Below are 21277 nucleotides of genomic sequence, written 5' to 3' on the forward strand. Positions count from 1 at the left end.
ACATGTCTGACAAAAATTCTCAATGAGCATATTTTTATCCACTTCAAGATTGGAAGATTTTACCCCATTCCTGACCAGGCCATTTTTTGCAATTCGGCACTGTGTTAGTTTAACGGAAAATTACGCGGTTGTGCGACACTGTAACCAAACGAAATTTACGTACTTTTTTCCCCACAAACAGAGCTTTCTTTTGGTGGTATTAGATCACCTGTGCGATTTTTAATTTTTTTAAAAAGAGCGTCAATTTTGAAAAAAAAAACAATATTTTTCACATTCTGATATACAAGATTCCCAAAAAAAAATTTAAAAATCAAAATTTTTTAACATTTTAGGCCAATTTGTTTTCGGCTACATATTTTTGGTAAACATATTGCAATAAGCGTATTTTGATTGGTTTGGGCAAAGGTTATCGCGTTTACTAACTACGGGAAAGATTTATGTCATTTTTATTGTTTTTTTTTTTACTAGTAATGGCGGCGATCTGCGATTTTTGACTGTGACATTGCGGCGGACAGATCGGACCCCTAACTGACATTTTTGACACTTTTGGGGGGACCAGTGACATTATCAGTGCTATAAATATGCACTGTTACTGTAATAATGACACTGGCAGGGAAGGGGTTAACACTGTTGGTGATCAAGGGGTTAAATGTATGTCTCATGCTTACTGACGTGTGTGGGGGGAGGGGGGTTCTGTGATACAGACAGAGATCGGAGGTTCAGCTATGCTGAATTCTGTGATCTCTCCCCGTCTGTCACAGAGAAGATCGGCCTGCTTTGTTTACACAAGCGGGCGGATCTTCTCACACTTTCCCCAACAATCGGGGAAGAGAGGTGGCGAGACCACTAGGAGTCCAGCGACCGTCTATGTCGCAGGACCCAGGGGAGCCGACCTGCCGCAGTAATATTACTGTGAGCGGTCGGCAAGTGAAAGAATGAAAGATTAAAGAATAATGACATGGCCCACTTCCTTGTCTGACCTAAACTCTATTGAGAACTTGTGGGCCCTTCTTAAATGGGATATTTACATAGAAACATAGAAACATAGAATGTGTCGGCAGATAAGAACCATTTGGCCCATCTAGTCTGCCCAATATATCTGAATCCTATGAATAGTCCCTGGCCCTATCTTATATGAAGGATAGCCTTATGCCTATCCCATGCATGCTTAAACTCCTTCACTGTATTTGCAGCTACCACTTCTGCAGGAAGGTTATTCCATGCATCCACTACTCTCTCAGTAAAGTAATACTTCCTCATATTACTTTTAAACCTTTGCCCCTCTAGTTTAAAATGGTGTCCTCTTGTGGTAGTTTTTCTTCTTTTAAATATGCTCTCCTCCTTTACCGAGTTGATTCCCTTTATGTATTTAAAAGTTTCTATCATATCCCCTCTGTCTCTTCTTTCTTCCAAGCTATACATGTTAAGGTCCTTTAACCTTTCCTGGTAAGTTTTTTCCTGCAATCCATGTACTAGTTTAGTAGCTCTTCTCTGAACTCTCTCTAGAGTATCTATATCCTTCTGGAGATATGGCCTCCAATACTGCGCACAATACTCCAAGTGAGGTCTCACCAGTGTTCTGTACAGCGGCATAAGCACTTCTCTCTTTCTACTGCTTATACCTCTCCCTATACATCCAAGCATTCTGCTGGCATTTCGTGCTGCTCTATTACATTGTCCTCCCACCTTTAAGTCTTCTGAAATAATTACTCCTAAATCCCTTTCCTCAGATACTGAGGTCAGGACTGTGTCAAATATTCTATATTCTGCCCTTGGGTTTTTACGCCCCAGGTGCATTATCTTGCACTTATCCACATTAAATTTCAGTTGCCAGAGTTCTGACCATTCTTCTAGTTTTCCTAAATCCTTTTCCATTTGGCATTTCCCTCCAGGAACATCAACCCTGTTACATATCTTTGTGTCATCAGCAAAAAGACAAACCTTACCATCGAGGCCTTTTGCAATATCACTTATGAAGATATTAAACAAAATTGGTCCCAGTACAGATCCCTGAGGTACCCCACTGGTAACATGACCTTGTTCTGAATGTTCTCCATTGACTACAACCCTCTGTTGTCTGTCACTCAGCCACTGCCTAATCCACTCAACAATATGGGAGTCCATGCTCAATGACTGTAGTTTATTGATAAGTCTTTATGTGGGACAGTGTCAAAAGCCTTACTAAAATCTAGATATGCAATGTCTACTGCACCTCCACCGTCTATTATTTTAGTCACCCAGTCAAAAAAATCTATAAGATTTGTTTGACATGATCTCCCTGAAGTAAACCCATGTTGTTTTTCATCTTGCAATCCATGGAATTTAAGATGTTCCACAATTCTATCCTTTAATAGGGTTTCCATTAATTTGCCTACTATTGATGTCAGACTCACTGGTCTATAGTTGCTCGATTCCTCCCTACTACCTTTTTTGTGAATGGGCACGACATTTGCCAATTTCCAATCTTCCAGGACGACTCCTGTTACTAATGATTGGTTAAATAAATCTGTTAATGGTTTTGCCAGCTCACCACTAAGCTCTTTTAATAATTTTGGGTGTATCTCATCAGGACCCTGTGACTTATTTGTCTTCCCTTTAGACAGCAATCTTAGAACGTCTTCCTCTGTAAAGACACATGCATCAAACGATTCATTAGTCATCCTTTCAAGTGGAGGTCCTTCTTCTTTTTCTTCTGTAAAAACTGAACAGAAGTATTCATTAAGGCAGTCGGCTAGCCTTTTATTCTCTTCTACATACCTTCCGTCCTTTGTTTTTAATTTAGTTATTCCTTGTTTTAATTTCCTTTTTTCATTTATATATCTGAAGAATGTCTTATCCCCCTTTTTCATAGACTGAGCTAGTTTTTCTTCTGCCTGCGCTTTAGAAGTTCTTATAACTTGCTTGGCCTTTTTCTGCCTATTCTTGTAGATTTCCTTATCTTCATTGCTCTGGGTTTTTTTATAATTACAAAATGCTAGCTTTTTATTTTTAATGATTTGGGCCACTTCTGCTGAGTACCACAGTGGTCTCTTCCTTTTTTTGCTTTTACTGACAAGTCTAATGCAATTTTCTGTTGCCTTCAATAGTGCACCTTTTAAGTAGTCCCATTTCTCCTGGACTCCATGTAATCCGTTCCAGTCTGATAAGGACTCATTTATGACTAATTTCATTTTTGAAAAGTCTGTTTTTCTAAAATCTAAAACTTTTGTTTTTGTGTGGTGTGATTCTTTCACAGTTCTTATATTAAACCACACTGACTGGTGATCACTAGATCCCAAGGTTTCGCCTACAATGACATCATATACCGAATCCCCATTTGTGAATACCAAATCCAAAATGGCCTCCCTCCGGGTTGGCTCCTCAACCACTTGTTGCAGAGACAACCCCAGTAGGGAATTTAGAATATCTGTACTCCTGGTAGAACTTGCTATTTTGGTTTTCCAGTTTATATCTGGAAGATTGAAATCTCCCATAATGATAACTTCTCCTTTCATTGTCATTTTAGCTATTTCTTCAACTAGTAGATCATCTAGTTCTTTAACTTGACCAGGTGGTCTATGTATCACACCTACACAAGTTACTGCATGATTAGCAAACTGCAACGTAACCCAAACTGACTCTATGTTGGCCTCACCAACTTGTATTAGGTTAGATTTAATGCTATCTTTCACATACGGTGAAGGAACGCAGTACACCTCTCTGAACAGAATCAGGAAGGGTGCTGCTGCACAAGAAGTTGATGGTCAACAGATCAAGAAACTGACAGACTCCATGAATGGAAGGCTTATGACTGTTATTGAATAGAAGGGTGGCTATATTGGTCACTGAATTTTTATTTATTTTTTTGAATTGTCAAAAATGTTTATTTGTAAATTTTGAGTTGTTTGTTTATTATTCTAACTTTAACAGATTAAAATAAAAAAGTGAAGTGAGGATATTTTAGTTTTTCATTAGGGTGCATATTAATTCCACACACTAATAGTCGCCCAATAATTGTGCACACATAGATATTCTCCTAAGAAAGTCAAAACCTCACTTTTACTTTCTTAAATATTCAGGTTTGAGATTTATTAACCTTTTGGCTTGACTGAGAGCACCGTAGTTGTTAAAAAAAAAAGTAATCCTCAAAAATACAATTGGCCTAATAATTGTGCATACAGTGAATAACTAGATGACTACATTTTTTTAAAAAAAATGGGATTTTGGACTAAAATCCATTTCTCTGATGTTCATTGACAGACAAGCTCCCGATCTTCTTAACCATTAGGTTATACTGCCCCCTACAGGAGTAGGACACTAGGCAGAAAAAAGTCTGGCTATGCCTATGGGCAGTCCCAGGGGGTATACTCCCTCTCTCTGCTATAGGTACTCAGTTTTGTTACAAGAAGTGTCAGAAGAATTACAACTCCACAGAGGGGTGGGTGCTGTGTCCGTCAAAGAACATCAGAGAAATGGATTTTACGGTAAGTCAAAAATCCCATTTTCTCTTTCGTTCATTGACGGACACTCCTGATCTTATTAACCATTGAGACTTCCCAAAACAGTGTTAAACATGAGGGGAGGGAAGAGCGAAAAATACATTTGCAAGGCTAACTATGGCCAACCAGGTAAACAGGAGCTCAACCAAAACAACTGGAGCTCACTTGAAAAAAACAATACACCCTCAAAGAGGACCAGGTCCTCTAAACAGCAGCCTGCAAAACCTTGCGGCCAAAAAAGGCATACACAGATGCCAACACATCCACTTTATCGAACTTTGTGAAAGTGTGCATCGACGACCAGGTGGCCATCTTGCAAACCTGCGTCACTGACACCTGATGACAAAAGGCCCAGGAGGCACTGAGCGACCGAGTAGAGTTGGCATTGACAGGGAAAGGAGGAACCTGACCCCTGATGGAATATCACCGTCTGTCTGATTCATATGAAAATGGTCGCAGAGAAAGCAGACAACCCTTTCTGAGGCCCATCCGTGAGCACAAATAGTGAGTCTGACTAAAAGACTTGGTAGCTGCCAAGTACACCTTAATTGCCCGGACCACATCCAAGGCATGCAAGGCAATTTCTTTCCGATATTTTGGCCTGGGACACAGGGAAGGCAACACAATGTCTTCATTCAAATGAAAATAAGAGACAACCTTTGGTAGGGACGATGGACAGGGACAAAGACCCACCTTATCTCTGTGAATCACCAAGTAAGGTGAACGACAGGATAACGCCGCCAATTCCGACACCCTGCATGCAGAGGTGATAGCCACCAAGAAGGCCACCTTATGGGACAGCCTAAGAAGGGGAATCTTCTGAAGATTCTCAAAAGGAGGCTTCTGGAGGACTGAGAGCACCAAATTAAGGAACCAAGGCGGCAACGGAGACCGCACTGGAGGGGCCATGTGCCTAACTCCCTGCAGAAAGGTACGCACTGGGGAGCATGTGGCCAAGGGCCATTGAAAGAAGACTGCTAAGGCCCAAATCTGACCTTTGATAGTACTCAAGGCCAGTTTCTGCTCAACCCCCCATTGAAAGAAGGTCAAGATCTAAGCCACTAAGAAAGAGCAAGGATGAACCCCAAGAGACTCACACCACGCAAGATTTCCACATACAATGGTAGATCTTCCTAAAAGTAGATTTCCTAGCTTTTAACAGTGTTGGAATCACCGCAGCGACTGTAAAGCAGGATGGAAGATTGGTCCTTGGGACAGCAGATCCTCCCTGAGAGGAAGCTTCCAAGGAACGTCGGCGACCAGCTGCACCAGATCGGCATACCAAGCCCAGGGAGGACAGTCCAAAGCCATTAAGATGACCGGAATCCCTTCTGCCTCGGTCCTGCGTAGAAGTCTTGGCAGAAGCTTGAGAGGAGGGAAGGTGTAAATCAGACAATACTGACCCCACGGGGCCACCACCCCATCTGCGGCATCCGCCAGAGGATCCTTTGACCGAGCCACAAACCTCTGCGCCTTTCTGTTGAGCCGAGACACCAACAGATCCACCTCGGGGATGCCCCACTGTAGACTACTCTCCTTGGTCCAATGGCTACAGGCTGAGGTAATCCGCCTACCAGTTTTACACCCCTGGAATGTGTACAGCAAAGAGGGCTGGAACAAACTGTTCTGCCCACCTCAGAATGCTGGCTACTTTCAGAGCTGCCAGGACACTTCTTGTGCCGCCCTGGTGATTGACATAAGCCACAGCCGTTGCACTGTCCAATTAAAATGTGCACTGGACATTCCTGAAGACGATCTGTCCAATGGTCAAGGTACGTTCTGATTTTGCAGAGTTCTAAGACATTGATCGGTAGTCTTGACTCTTCCAGTGTCCAGAGCCCCTGAGCAGAATATTTGCCGAGGACGCCTCCCCAGCCGGACAGGCTGGCATCTAGGGTGACCACTGTCCAATACAAGGGGAAGAAGGATTTTCCCAGCCGAAGCGCCAGAGAACAAAGCCACCATATTATGGACTCCTTCGCTCCCCGGCTCAGCTGACTGCGGAGTCTTGTCCCATTTGGCTAGAATCTCCCTTTGCAGGGACCTTGTATGGAGCTTTGCAAACGAAACTGCCTTGAAGGTAGACACCATGAGGCCACGCACCTGCATACAAGTCCGGAGGGATGACCATTTACTGGACAGCAAGGGATGAATTGCAGCCTGAAATTTTTGTCCAGAAGAAGGGGCGCTCTGGCTAAGGCGGGGTCCAAAGTCAGACCCAGATAGTCCAGCTTTTTGGACGGAACCAGAGCAGACTTCTGAAGATCCTGAATCCAGCTGAACTCCCTCAGAGTTCGTAGGGTGATTTCCAGGTTTTCCACCAGAGCAGTAGGAGACCCTGCTTGCAGAAAGAGGTCATCCAAGTAGCCCAGTACTGCGATCCCCTGTTAGTGTAACGATGCTAGCACCTGGGCTAACATTTTTGTGAAGAGCCGAGGAGCAGAGACGAGACCAAAGCGTAACGCCATAAACTGATAATGCTCCTCTCCCCCGGCAAAGTGGAGGAAGCGCTGGTGACCGGCACATATTGGAATGTGAAGGTAAGCATCCTTGATGTCGGTAGAGGCAAGAAAATCCCCCTGATGCAGGGATGCCACCATCGTGCGAATGGACTCCATCCTAAACTTCTGCACCCAAACAAAGCAGTTCAGTGTCTAGAGGTCAAGGATTGGACGCACCTTGCCTTCCTTCCTGTAAACTGTAAACCGGTTTGAGTAAAAACCCTGAAAACATTCTTAAGTCAGAACCGGGACAATCACCACTTGAAGTAACAGGTCCTGTACCACCCCAAAATGACCCAATAAGCGGTCCGGGACAGGCACAAGATGGAAGGAAAGAACCTTGCTGGGGACAAGAGGGAAACTCAATCTTGTAGCCAGACCGAATTTGTACTAGGGAAGTCCACAGGTCCAGAAACCAGCAAAGCCACCCCCCCACCCCTGATACGGGTGAGGGCACACCTTAATGCTGAAGGAGCCTTGTCCAAGGGTCTGGAGAAGCCTGCTCTCAGCTTGCCAGGCCAGGATTGTTTGGATCCTCCAGAGGAGGCCCTGAAAGGCTTCAAGCCCTTGTCAGTCAACCCTGAGGGATGAAAAAAAAAAAAGCCAAAAAGGGGGGCCCATGTCTGCGATGAGGGTCCTTGCCCTTAGAGGCCTGAAGAAGAAAGGTAATCTTTCCCCCTGTGAGACCTTTAATGATGTCATCCAGGATAGCTTCAAACAGGAAATCTCCTTGGAAGGGAAGATCAGTCAAGGCCTTTTTAGAAGTCTGGTCCGCAGACCAGCATTTGAGCCAAAAGACACGCCGAAGGACCACTGACGAAACAGAGAGTCGAGGCACTAGGGGAGCCGCATCCAAAGAGGTATCACAGATAAACTGCAGCCCCTGGACCAGCTGGTCCGCCAGTTCAGCAAAAGCAGGAGGGAGCTATTGTCCCTCCAGGTCACTGCTTTTCTTAGCGATTAATACAAAATCATGAATTACTGATGGGCAGAAGGCTTTGATTTACCCTTCTGGAACTCTGATTGTTGTCTTCTCACTGTTTTTATCTATGACATGAATTGTACCTATGCCCTAATATTGATAGTAAGTTGTATATCTGTTCAAGTTAACTATATACTAAAGAGAAATAAACTGCGCTAACTCAAAAAAGTGAAGCAGCTAACACACTCAACTGACATGTATTGAAAAATAAAATATATAGAATAACGTGGTAAAAAAAATATTCAATAAAGAAGTACAATGATTATAGTGAACAATGTGACTAAAATATCATAAAAGTCCCAAGTGCAAAAACATAAAAATCAATTCCAGGGTGATGTGCGTGATCCACGTAGGACAACAGATCCCAACACCAAGAGAAAAGACATATGATTACGCTCACCGAACAAATGGACCCAACTTGTCATATGACAAAAGGGTCAGATAGGCTCATATGATATCCTGAGGGTCTTCAAACTGCAGTAGAGGATGTTCACGTTTGCGGTCAAAGGGCCAGATGTAATAAATCTCCTCTCTCCCCAGATTACATGGAAAGGATAATCCCAGACAAAGCAAACATAGTGTAATTCCACTTAAAATAGATTTATTAAAAGTAAAAAAATACACTTACAAACATCCAGGAATATTAGGCAGTGAATGACAGAGACATGAATGCAGCAGTCTTTGGCATAGTCCTGGCTGCATGAGGCAAAGTACTGACGCGTCTCATCAAAAATGAGGCATTTACCTTTGATAAAATAATTTTAGATGAAACACGTAAATGCTCCATTCTCAGCGGAAGCCCATTCAGGGGAAACGCGTAGGACATAGGAGAGCCGCGCCGTCACTATTTCTGCACGGACCGCACTGCAGGCGGCCGTGCCGGCTTGAAAATGTGTTAGTTTATACTTCGTTATATGTAAGTGCAATTTTCAATAAATCCATGTTGTTTTAAAGATAATGCACTATTAGTCTGCTTCCTCTCTGTTTACTCTCCCCCCCCCCCTGTTTGATTGAAGCATGAACACCGGAAGTCGTGTCACTTCCGGATAAGCTAGATGACCCAGGAAGTGATTAGCAGAGCAAAACATCCTGTTTGATTGAAGCATGACCCAGGAAGTGATTAGCAGTGCAAAACATCCTGTTTGATTGAAGCATGAACACCGGAAGGCGTGTCACTTCTGGTTTGCGTGTCACTTCTGGTTTTGACGTCACTTCCGGTTCCTGGGGCACAGGGTCACCGGAAACCACCCACCAGAGAGGACATTTAAAGCGCTCAGTGACGCAAGCTCCATTCCCAGTGGAAGCCTATTCAGGGGAAACGCGTAGGACATAGGAGAGCCGCGCCGTCACTATTTCTGCACGGACTGCACTGCAGGCGGCCGTGCCGGCTTGAAAATGTGTTTGTTTATTCTTCGTTATATGTAAGTGCAATTTTCAATAAATCCATGTTGTTTTAAAGATAATGCACTATTAGTCTGCTTCCTCTCTGTTTGTTGGTGGTGGAGCAAAGGAGAGGACTGACCTTCCATACTGCCCTTCTGGAGTTAATATGGGAACTACATCGCAGGCAACATATATACACACGTGTCAAGCCTAATATATATGTAATTTCTGGTAAGGAGCCATTAACTATATTTTCTTCACAAGCACAAGGTGTATATGGAAAGGAGGGGACGATACACTGTGAGGATACAGGCCGTCAATTCATCTTGACTGCCAATTATTGGTATCTTTTTGGTAAGGAGCCATCCACAGTGCATGCCCCACCCTGTCCTTGGGTGAAGATACAAGTGTTTTGGACACATTCACTCTTCACGGGAAATTTAATTTGAAGAAACCAATGGACTTGTGTCCGAAAGGACTTTCTTTCCCTATTTGTGCAAACTTTGTGGAAAGTTGTTGCCATTTGTTTCTTCTCAGTGTGGGATATCTACACTTTATGGGGTGTTGTTACACTAATTGTCACTAAACACAGCTTTTGTGATAGTAGTTTTTTCTTTGGTGGATTTAAGTTATTTACACCTTGCTATTTCTTATATAGCATTTTCTTTTTTGTCACTTGCAGAAATTTCTGGAAAGCACGCTTATTTTATTCCCATTTATTGCATTCTCTAGTTCTTAGAGTTTAAGTGCTGCCCCCCAACACACAGGTTAGCGCACTCATAATATACACAATATAAATGGCTGAGCACCGACTGTATTGTTCAGTGTGAGATGGGAAGTCTCTGTCACAGCCAGAACCCAGCACTATGTACTGTATGAAGCTGAAGCTACATGCAGTACATACAGTGCTTAGAGATACTGTAGCACTTAGCGACGGAAATAGTTTCTTTGCACGAGCTTGGGCATATAAAAAAAACCTATCTAGCACATCTAGTGTTACAAACACTAACATTTTATGCAGCAATCACACATGGGTATTGAAATGAATGTTTATTATTAGGTAGGATCATTGACAAATGAAAGTAGACACTGTTGGCTTAACTGTATTAGCTGAACCACGTTAAAATACATTTATACGGGCTCAAACTAACTTTCCATACACTTACTTTAAATCTCAGATTTTGTTTAGATGAAAACAGATAAATCCACATGAAAGACAATATGAAGTTTCTCTGCCCACTTTGCTCTCATTACCAAATTTCATGCTCTTGAGTTACATGTTTACAGTACTTTACAAACAGACGTCGAAAATACAACATAAATGAGAAAACATATTTTCTCTTGTTGACCAATGTTAGAAAATCAAAGTCACATTTCTGCTTGACAAACAGCAGAAATAAAGCAATAAATCATACCAAAGCAAATAAACAGCCTAATGCAATTTAATCTTTGGAAAACGTTGTCAATATGACGGTCTCAGTCAACTGATAATAACTTGATATCTGTATTTATACAATACTTTTACAAAGAACAGATCAACCTAAAACCGTGACATGTGGAAAACAAAAATAAATGACTACTGTTTTCGGGTACAGCTGTCATTTCTCAGATGTTAAATCTGGGCCACTGTGAAAAAAAGTACTAGGATAAATAAAAGCAAACATTACCAGTTTAGCTAAAAGAAAAGTGCATGGAGAGATACATGCTTTGAAAAACTATTCATACGCCTTGAAATGTTCCACATTTTGTCATGTTACAAAGAAAAATATATTTTATTGGGATTTTATATGATAGACTAATACAAAGTGGCACATATTTGTGAAGTGAAAGGAAAATGATAAACAGTTTTCATTTTTTTACAAATAATATCCAAAAAGTTTGGCATGCATTTGTATTCAGTCCCCTTTACTCTGATACCCCGAATTACATGATAGTGAAACCAATTGCCTTCAGAAGTCATGAACCAAGACATGGCCGTCCACCTAAACTGACAGGCCGGGCAACGAAAGCATTAATCAGAGAAGCAGCCAAGAGACCCATGATAATTCTGGAGGAGCTGCAGAGATCCTTAGCTCAGGTGGGAGATTCTGTCCACAGGAACTATAATCATGCACTCCACAAATCTGGCCTTTATGGAAGAATGGCAAGAGAGTGCGAGAAGCCACGTGGGGGACACAGCAAAAATGTGGAAGAAGGTGCTCTGGTCAGATGAGACCAAAATTGAACTTTTTGGCTTAAAAGAAAAACAATATGAGGCGGAAAACTAACACTGCACATCACCCTGAACACACCTTAAAACATGGTGGTGGCAGCATCATTGAGAGGGATCGTTGTGGGGATGCTTTTCTTCAGCAGGGACAGGGAAGCTGGTCAGAGTTAATGGGAAGATGGATGGAGCCAAATGCAGGGCAATCTTAGAAGAAAACCTGTTAGAGTCTGCAAAAGACTTGAGACTGGAGTGAAGGTTCACCTTCCAGCAGGACAACGACCCTAAACATACAGCCAGAGCTACAATGGAATGGTTTAGATCAGGGATTCCCAAACTACGGCCCTGCAGCTGTTGCAGAACTACACATCCCATGAGGCATTGTAAAACTCCGACATTCACATACATGACTAGTCATGATGGGAATTGTAGTTCTGGAGGGCCATAGTTTGGGATTCCCTAGTTTAGATCAAAGCATATGCATGTGTTAGTAAGTCCAGACCTCAATCCAGATACAAATCTGTGGCAAGACTTGAAAATTGATGTTCACAGATGCTCTCCATCCAATCTGACAGAGCTTGAATTATTTTGCAAAGAAGAATGGGCAAAAATGTTACTCTCTGCAAAGAGACATACCCAAAAATACTTGCAACTGTAATTGCAGCAAAGGGTGGTTCTACAAAGTATTGACTCAGGGGGCTGAATACAAATGCAGGCCACACTTTTCAGATATTTATTTGTAAAAAATTTAGAAAATCATGTATCATTTTCCTTCTACTTCATACTTATGTGAAGTGTCAATGGCAGTCCATGGGGCACATGTGAATGTGTGTTGTCTTTACATGTTGATGTGTCCCTGTGGATTGGAAGAGAGTGGAGAATGTTTTTCTGTATCTAGGGCCATGCCTGGGGCAGAATCTCCCCCTCTGGTATGGACACCCTGGCCTCTGCACTACCCCCCACTGTGCGTACATGAGTGCCATCTGGGGTGGCTAAGTCAATGGGCAGCACAACCCTACCTGTATCCCTCTACCTAGACGAATGCTTGTATTACCTAAAAGCTGCAGACAAGGAGCATAGTTTTGCAGAGAAAATGAAACCAATGAAAGGTAAAAAAACAGCATTTGCTAAATCGCCTAAATCGGTCAGGAAGGGGGTAAAATCTTCCGGGGCTGAAGTGGTTAATAAGAGCAGGTGTTTTTAAGCAGCCTTGCAAGATTTGAAAGCAATTTTTTTTGTGTATGTGTGCACTATTATATTGTTCAATTTACTAGAAAGGATCGCTATCAGCTGTATTTTCCTCCTGCAGCCACTGAATCTGGCTTTCAGCAGCTGCGGGAAGAGAATACAGCCGATCGGTCCTAGAAAAAGCTGCTCCCGCCACCCCTCCTGTCCAGGTCTGATTTAAAGGCAGCAAGGTAGCAGACTGAATCCAGGGGGTCCAGATCCTGGCTTCCCTGTGATCAGCGGCAGTGGCGGCTCACAGAGCAGCTGGTGGTGAGAAAGCAGCTTAGCGGCTCAACTGGGTCGGTCTAGCCCAATCCAACCTCCCAAATCCCAGCTAGTGTCGGCACTGTAGACAATTTGGCACCCGGGGCCTGAATGGGAGGCTGGCTCAGATAACTCTTTACTGCACTGACAGGCGTGCTGGCTTGGCGTGCTGTATTACCTGTATGTAGCATAAGCTACATACAGTATACCAGGGCTCAAAATGTAAAGTCCTGAGCTACTAGCCAGGCCTTCAGAGTTACTCGCCACCAGTTACCCCACCCAACTCCTACCCTGCCCCGCCCCTAATTCCGCCCCTAAACACGCCCTCATAAAATTACACTGTTAAATGTTTTTGCATTAATGCAGAAGTTACAAAAATAAATATTAATAACAATGTTTTTAGTGCCCATCAGTCCTGCCTCATCAGTGCCCATCAAGGGTCTGGAGGGTGGGGGCTGAAGAGCACTGGGGAGGGCTGGAGGGGGGGGGGCTGGAGAACACTGGGGAGGGCTGGAGGGGGGGGGGCTGAAGAGCACTGGGGGGCTGGAAGGGGAGCTGAAGAGCAATGGGGAGGGCTGGAGGGAGAGCTGAAGAGCACCGGGGCGGGCTGGAGGGGGGCTGAAGAGCACTGGGGAGGGCTGAAGAGCACTGGGGAGGGCTGGAGGGGGGGCTGAAGAGCACTGGGGGGGCTGAAGAGCACTGGGGGGCTGGAGGGGGAGCTGAAGAGCACTGGGAGGGCTGGAGGGGGGGGGCTGAAGAGCACTGGGAGGGGCTGAAGAGCACTGGGGAGGGCTGGAGGGGGGGGGCTGAAGAGCACTGGGGAGGGCTGAAGAGCACTGGGGAGGGCTGGAGGGGGGGCTGAAGAGCACTGGGGAGGGCTGGAGGGGGGGGGCTGAAGAGCACTTGGGAGGGCTGAAGAGCACTTGGGAGGGCTGAAGAGCACTGAGGGGCTGGAGGGGGGCTGAAGAGCACTGAGGGGCTGGAGGGGGGGCTGATGAGCAATGGGGAGGGCTGGAGGGGGGGCTGAAGAGCACGGGGGAGGGCTGAAGAGCACTGGGGAGGGCTGAAGAGCACTGGGGAGGGCTGAAGAGCACTGGGGAGGGGCTGAAGAGCACTGGTGAGGGGCTGAAGAGCACTGGTGAGGGGCTGAAGAGGGGGGCTGAAGAGCACTGGGGAGGGCTGGAGGGGTGGGGCTGAAGAGCACTGGGGAGGGCTGGAGTGGGGGGCTGAAGGAAACTGGGGAGTGCTGGAGGGGGGCTGAAGAGCACTGGGGAGGGGCTGAAGAGCACTGGTGAGGGGCTGAAGAGGGGGGCTGAAGAGCACTGGGGAGCGCTGGAGGGGTGGGGCTGAAGAGCACTGGGGAGGGCTGGAGTGGGGGGCTGAAGGAAACTGGGGAGTGCTGGAGGGGGGCTGAAGAGCACTGGGGAGGGCTGGAGGGGGGGGCTGGAGAGCACTGGGGAGGGCTGGAGGGGGAGGGCTGAAGAGCACTGGGGAGGGCTTGAGAGGGGGGGGCTGAAGAACAATGAGGGGGGGCTGAAGAGCACTGAGGGGCTTGAGGGGGGCTGAAGAGCACTGGGGAGGGCTGGAGGGGGGGGCTGAAGAGCACTGGGGAGGGCTGGAGGGGGGGCGGCTGAAGAGCACTTGGGGGGGCTGAAGAGCAGTGAGGGGCTGCAGGGGGGCTGAAGAGCACCGAGGGGCTGGAGGGGGGGCTGAAGAGCACTGGGGTGGGCTGGAGGGGGGGCTGAAGAGCACGAGGGGGCTGAAGAGCACTGGGGAGGGCTGGAGGGGGGGGGGGGCTGAAGAGCACTGAGGGGCTTGAGGGGGGGCTGAAGAGCACTGGGGAGGGCTGAAGAGAACTGGGGAGGGGCTGAAGAGCACCGGGGAGGGGCTGAAGAGCACTGGGGAGGGCTGGAGGGGGGGGGGGGCTGAAGAGCACTGGGGAGGGCTGGAGGGGGGGCTGAAGGGAACTGGGGAGTGCTGGAGGGAGGCTGAAGAGCACTGGGGAGGGCTGGAGGGGGGGTTGAAGAGCACTGGGGAGGGCTGAAGAGCACTGGGGAGGGCTGGAGGGGGGGCTGAAGAACACTGAGGGGGGGCTGAAGAGCACTGAGGGGCTTGAGGGGGGCTGAAGAGCACTGGGGAGGGCTGGAGGGGGGCTGAAGAGCACTGGGGAGGGGTGGAGGGGGGGGCTGAAGAGCACTGAGGGGCTGGAGGGGGGCTGAAGAGCACTGGGGAGGGCTGAAGAGCACTGGGGAGGGCTGGAGGGGGGCTGAAGAACACTGGGGGGGGCTGAAGAGCACTGAGGGGCTTGAGGGGGGGGCTGAAGAGCACTGGGGAGGGCTGGAGGGGGGGGGGCTGAAGAGCACTGAGGGGCTGAAGGGGGGCTGAAGAGCACTGGGGAGGGCTGGAGGGGGGGCTGAAGAGCACTGGGGAGGGCTGGAGGGGGGGCTAAAGAGCACTGGGGAGGGCTGGAGGGGGGGTGAAGAGCACTGGGGGGGCTGAAGAGGGGGGGGCTGTACAGCACTAGGGGGGCCAGCAAAAAAAAAGTTGGATAGGAGGGGGATGGGGCGGCTGCATATAGAGGAATTGATCGTTGCATATCAATTCCTCTATATGCAGCCGCCCCACCGCTCCTTCTATGCAGTCACACAGGGAGGCAGCGGCTGCTCAATCTTCGGGCACTCACCTTCTTCCAGCCCCCGGGAGCAGCGCAGACGGAGGGAGCAAGCTGCCTTAAGTGGAAGAGATGATCGGCGCGAGATAACCCCTATGCCAGTGTCAGAGCGCGGATCATCCAACTGTAACAGCTTGTAATTGCCGGGCGCTCGCTGACACACACAGTCCCGCCTCCTAGCCCGCCTTCTTTGATAGACGTCACACGTCCTGGTTGGCCAGGTGTTCTGTCCATCAAAGAAGCCGGGCTAGGAGGTGGGACTGTGTGTGTCAGCGAGCGCCCGGCAATTAATTACAAGCTGTTACAATTGGATGATCCGCGCTCTGACATTATTCAGTCCGCCGGCTGGCCGGCTTTCCTCTCCTCTCGCTCCCGGAGCTCGCCCGACATAATTTTCCACTCGCAAAATGCGAGCAGGCGAGTGGAAAATTTGAGGGCTGCAGTATACAGTGCTCTGTTATGGCAGTGGGGAGGGAACTTCCTGTCCCACTCCTGGAAGAACATAGAGTGGGGCTGAACACTGCTCAGTCATTCAAGGGAAGCTTTGTATTATCTGAATGAGTCAGAGATCATAACATCATCCGCCCGCCTTTCTGCCTCAGCAAATCAGAAAAAGCCCAACTAAATTAAACAAGTGGAATAGGAGGGCTATGTCCCACAGCTAGAACACAGTGTTGCATACTGTATGTAGTGGGGGCTACATACAATTAATATAGCACGCTAAGCAAGCACAACTGTTTAGCTCAGTACATAGTTTGTATGGGCCAGCTTGGCCCAAACTATATAAAGGGACAATAAACATGAAGTTAGGCTTTAGATAGAACTCAGGTCAGGATAGACAAAGCAGGTTTTCCAAATATATTATAGTTGCATTATTTGTTGAGTAGCATTGGCAGCTCATTGATTTGCTTCTCTTGTGGCCTGGAATTGCTCTTTAATGCACAATATTAAGCAAAAAATAGAAATATGCAAGAATATTATATGTTTAAAAAACAAGCCTGAAAACAGGCTCAGGCTACAAAAACAATTTCCATTTGTGAGGTTGTGCTGTGATTTTATGCAATTAATCTTATGAATTTAATCACCTAAATAAAAAAAATTGCTTGGTGTACTCTGTATTTATAATGAGCATTTCCTGCATAGAACTGCAGATTAATCGCCTACATCCATTAGAGCATGTGTGGGAAATTAATTGCCCGAGGCTTATATGAGGAGATTACGTTGCTGTGTTGGATGATGGAAGGACATCATTCCACTAAACAGTGATTAAAATTCTATTGTGTAGCATAGCTCAGTGGCTTATGGCTTGTGGAACACAGGATTATTAACATGATTTGTAAGGCTAATATAGCAACAGGGAGAATGTATTTTTGTAAAAGACATGCAGAAAGTTTTAATTACAAAATACTGCAATGATCCACTTCAGTCACCAGAAGCCACAAATCGCCCTTTAGATAAGTTCAAATTTTCTACAAACTTACTGAAATGGATCTTATGTGGTACCCTTTAAAGTACACAGGAATATTTAAAGTACAACAAAGGACTTCAGCATGACAGTCTGAACAAGTTCCAAAATCAATTACTTTGTGATGCACAAGCCTCAAAGAAAACACAAAACTTCCTTTACCTCATTTGACTGAGCAAAATCCTCCTTCATTTGATTTGCATGAGTTCTCCTTCCCAGACACTGCAACTCACTTTGGGAGGGTTTCACCAGCAGAGCTAGTGTGCCCCAGCAAAATGTTTTCATCCCACTGTAGCATAACCAGGCACAGCTTACATGATAGTGGCAACTCTGCTTTGAATTCAGGAGCAGTAGAGCATTGTTGTCACACCATTAGAGAAAGATCTCTGAGACCCTCCCAAACTTGATGTTATCACAGCTTCTAGGAAAATGTTTATTTTCACCCTGATTTAAGAAAATGTCAAATCCAGCCATGAAACACTTTTTTGGTGAATTAACCCCTTCATATCTAAGGGTAAATCAACTCCTAATTCCTAAGCACAGTTTTGAAAACCTTGATCTAGGTATTTTTTATTTATTTTAATATTTATTTATTTATTTATTTTACACACACTTTTTCTTTCTCCCTGTAAGGAGAGACAAAGATACAAGGTATCTTTCCTCTCCATTCACAGAGAGAGAAACACAGGGGTGGGCTTCACAGTGACTGATCACTGTAATAGCCAATCAGGGGCCACCACAGTGAACAGGTGACCCAGGAAAGGGAGTTCCTGGTTCCGATCGTTGTTACAGCAGTATAGTATAGCACTGTGCGGCGTGCTCCCAGCACAAAGGAAGATAAACAAATATGCGGTCCCACGGAATAAAACCCAGTGCAGGGAGGCCACGTTTTTGTTGCACATCGGCGTCAAGAAGTTAAAGAAACCTTTTGTTCGGTAAAGGTGACAACTCCTACCTATTTTTACACATTTTTTTGCAGGCACCTCTGCAGATCGCACTACTGACAGGCTTTTTTATTGCAAAACGCTTTTGTACACAAAAAACTCATTGCACCTGTCTGACAACCACAGAGAGGATCTAGAAGTGAAAAACCTGGGGCATAGAAAGTGACCATTCATTTGGGTGACTACACCCTCAACAGCTACATGTTATTTTTGTTTTTTTCTTTCTGTCCTTTGCACAATGGAGCCATTTTTTTTAAGTGAATAATGATTTTTTTTTAGTGAAACACCATACTGCTTATGAAGTGATTTACTACACTATAAGGGTTTTCCCATCTCCCAACTCTTTTAGTTATGGCGCCTAGAACTGTCCTTTTGATTTTTATATCTCAGATAGCAAGCCAGCTTTATTGGGACCACACATTTCCAGGATTCACTCGACCACCACACCACAACTTCAGTGTAAGTACTGGAATCTGACCTGGTATTAGCCTCTTGTGGTTCCTGTACAGCAGGGCTCAGAGTGAGTGTGAGAGCAAGAAACAGTATATGAAGCCTATCAGTTCACGTTCTGATAGAACATTTGCTAATAAGAATAGAAAGCAGAGTGACAGTGAGAGATGAGCCCCTCACTGCACTGCTTCTCCTTTTACTCACCAGTCACAGGTTGTGGTGGGTTGAACAACCTGGGCTCATAGGAAGTGGGTTGAATGATGCTGGACCGCTTCGGCAGCTGTTCCTTCCTGGCTGCAGTAGGGGGCAGTGTGGTGCGTGATTTTGTGCATCACAGATTAATTTTTTATTTTGTACCAACTTTATTTGAAGGGTACAAAATATACACTTCATTCATGGCAATGTACAGTAGCAGGATGTGCTGTGCTGTTGTACATTGTCATGCAATTCTGGGTTGTGCGCTGCGATAAAATTCAACATGTCTGCATTTTTATGTAGCCATAGGCTGCATTGCAGTGTGAATAGAACACATAGGAAATAATTGTTTCTTGTGTGTCCTTGCAGTGACAGACTTTTTTCAAAGCAGTAAAACATCTGTCACTGCACACTGTAAAAACTAGCCCTACAGTTGCTCTGCCTCCTGTCAGATCAGTGGCAGAATTTGTTTCTAATAGAAGTGTGAACCCTACTGTAAACTGCGAATGCGAAGGATCTACTTTGCTCGCTCCTTATAAGAATCAAATTCCTGATATTCTGAGGTGGAGCTGAGATGACGATGCTAGCGCTACGGAGCAGCTGCAAATACAGATAATTAGCACAGAAACTCCTATGAAAACCTTGTCAGTTAGGGGGAAATTATTGCATTTGGTGGCAGGTTATACCACATGCCAACACCCCCTGGTCCTGGAAAAAATTGTCTTCACAAAACTGGTCCCTGGTGCCAAAAAGGTTGGGGACAGCTGATCTAATATGACTTCCTTAAAGTTGAACTCTTTAAGGAACTAAAAAACTATTTTTGACATGCACACTTTAAAGTAAATCCACACTAATGCCGTGTTCAGGCTGCAGCGTTCTGACTGTTGCTCAGCCAATACAGTGCAGGCATCACTAAACGTCTGGCACCAAGAATTACAGTTCTGGTGTGGGTATTTAGATCAGCCTTTTTCAACCAGGGTGCCTTGAGGTTTCATCAGAGGTGCTTTGGCAAAATGTCTAAAAATTGCCCAAAAATTGTATACAAGCTGGCGTGTGGATGAAGGCTGCCTTTATAGTTACACAAAGCCACAGGTTTTAATTGTGCACCCCTACAATCTTCTAGCTGCTAGCGTCCTAATGGCCAATGACATCATCAGTTTATGAAGATGTCAGTCGCCTGCATATCATCCTTGTTTGCCCCACCTTTGCTTCTCTCCATCAGCTTTGGGGTCACATTAGCTGAGTGATGGAGAAAAAACAGAGAGAAGAGAAACATTGGAATACTAGTCAATACCAGTTTGCAAAAGTGCATTTGCTTTGGAAGAATAAATCACCCCTAATGTTGGGTGTTCAACTTGGACTTGTGGATGTTGCTGCATTATGTTAAACTATTAGAATAGTTTTTACATTTTAGAATAGGGTGCCTTGAGACTGTCCATAATTTTTAAAGGGTGCCCCTGAGACTGTCCATAATTTTTAAAGGGTGCCTCGAGACTGTCCATAATTTTTAAAGGGTGCCCCAAAAATGTCCATCATTTTTAAAAGGGTGCCTCGAGACTGTCCATAATTTTTAAAGGGTGCCTTGACTGAACAAAAGTTTAGAAACACTGATTTAGATCACAGTGGGTTGCTCAAACTACAGCTCTTCTATTCTGTAAATTTCAAAAAATGCAAGGAGGATCTGTGTTTTGAGGATAGGTGAAGTCATGGTCTCCCCTGTCTCCCCAATCACAGAGCACCTTGCATTCAATGAAAACAGTGCAAAATTATGCTTACATAACACTGAAGCCTAGATACATGAGGTACACTTCGTTAGTATGGCTTTTTTTTTACAGTACACATGATAAAAAAAAAACATTTTTTAAATTTAAAAGGAAGCTGTCAGGACCGTGATACATTGCTGCCATTTGAAAAATGTCTGGTTTTCTTTGTCTTAGGTGCCTGGCTTCAGACTCAGAACAAGCATTCAGCAAGTGGGATTGAAGTGAGAGAATGCACCCCTGACAGCCAGTCAACTAACATTTTTTTATGAGGATATGAGCAATTCATGGCTTTCACTGTGAAGGCAAAACTTATTTTTTGTTAATTCTGAATAGAGTGGAAAGGGATTAGAACACTGATCAGTTTTTATTGCGGTCTGTGCCCCCGTTAGGAGATTCACCCACTCTATTTTTCCTGTTTATCATTAAAAGTAAAACTGCAAGAAAACCCAAACTTTGGGTTGATGTCAGAAGAGTAATAGAGGGGATGTCAGTTTTGCTGACTCTGGTGATACACCAGGATTCCCCCACTTTGGAGGGATTTCTTCTCACTTCCTGTTTTGGTACAAAGACAGAACGTGAAGGAAAATCTTTCCAATGGGACACAGGTGGCAAAAACAAAACTGACAGGGATTATAACCTTCCCTTATGCTATCCAAAATGAAAAAAATATGGTTTTGCCTTTGGTTCTACTTTAGGAAAGGAAGTTTAATTTTTTTGCTCTGGGTTCACCCAAGAGGTGATTACCAGA

The 21277-nt window shown here is 45.2% G+C and overlaps 1 protein-coding gene across 5 annotated transcripts in view; it reads right to left on the reverse strand.

The window, feature by feature from the left end:
• BCAS3 (BCAS3 microtubule associated cell migration factor) overlaps positions 1-21277 on the reverse strand; it is a 1702410-nt gene that overhangs the window by 1496945 nt on the left and 184188 nt on the right. The window lies entirely within an intron of this gene.

The sequence above is a fragment of the Pelophylax lessonae genome, assembly GCF_965119305.1.
Source record: "Pelophylax lessonae genome assembly, chromosome: 2".
Taxonomy (NCBI): Eukaryota; Metazoa; Chordata; class Amphibia; order Anura; family Ranidae; genus Pelophylax; species Pelophylax lessonae.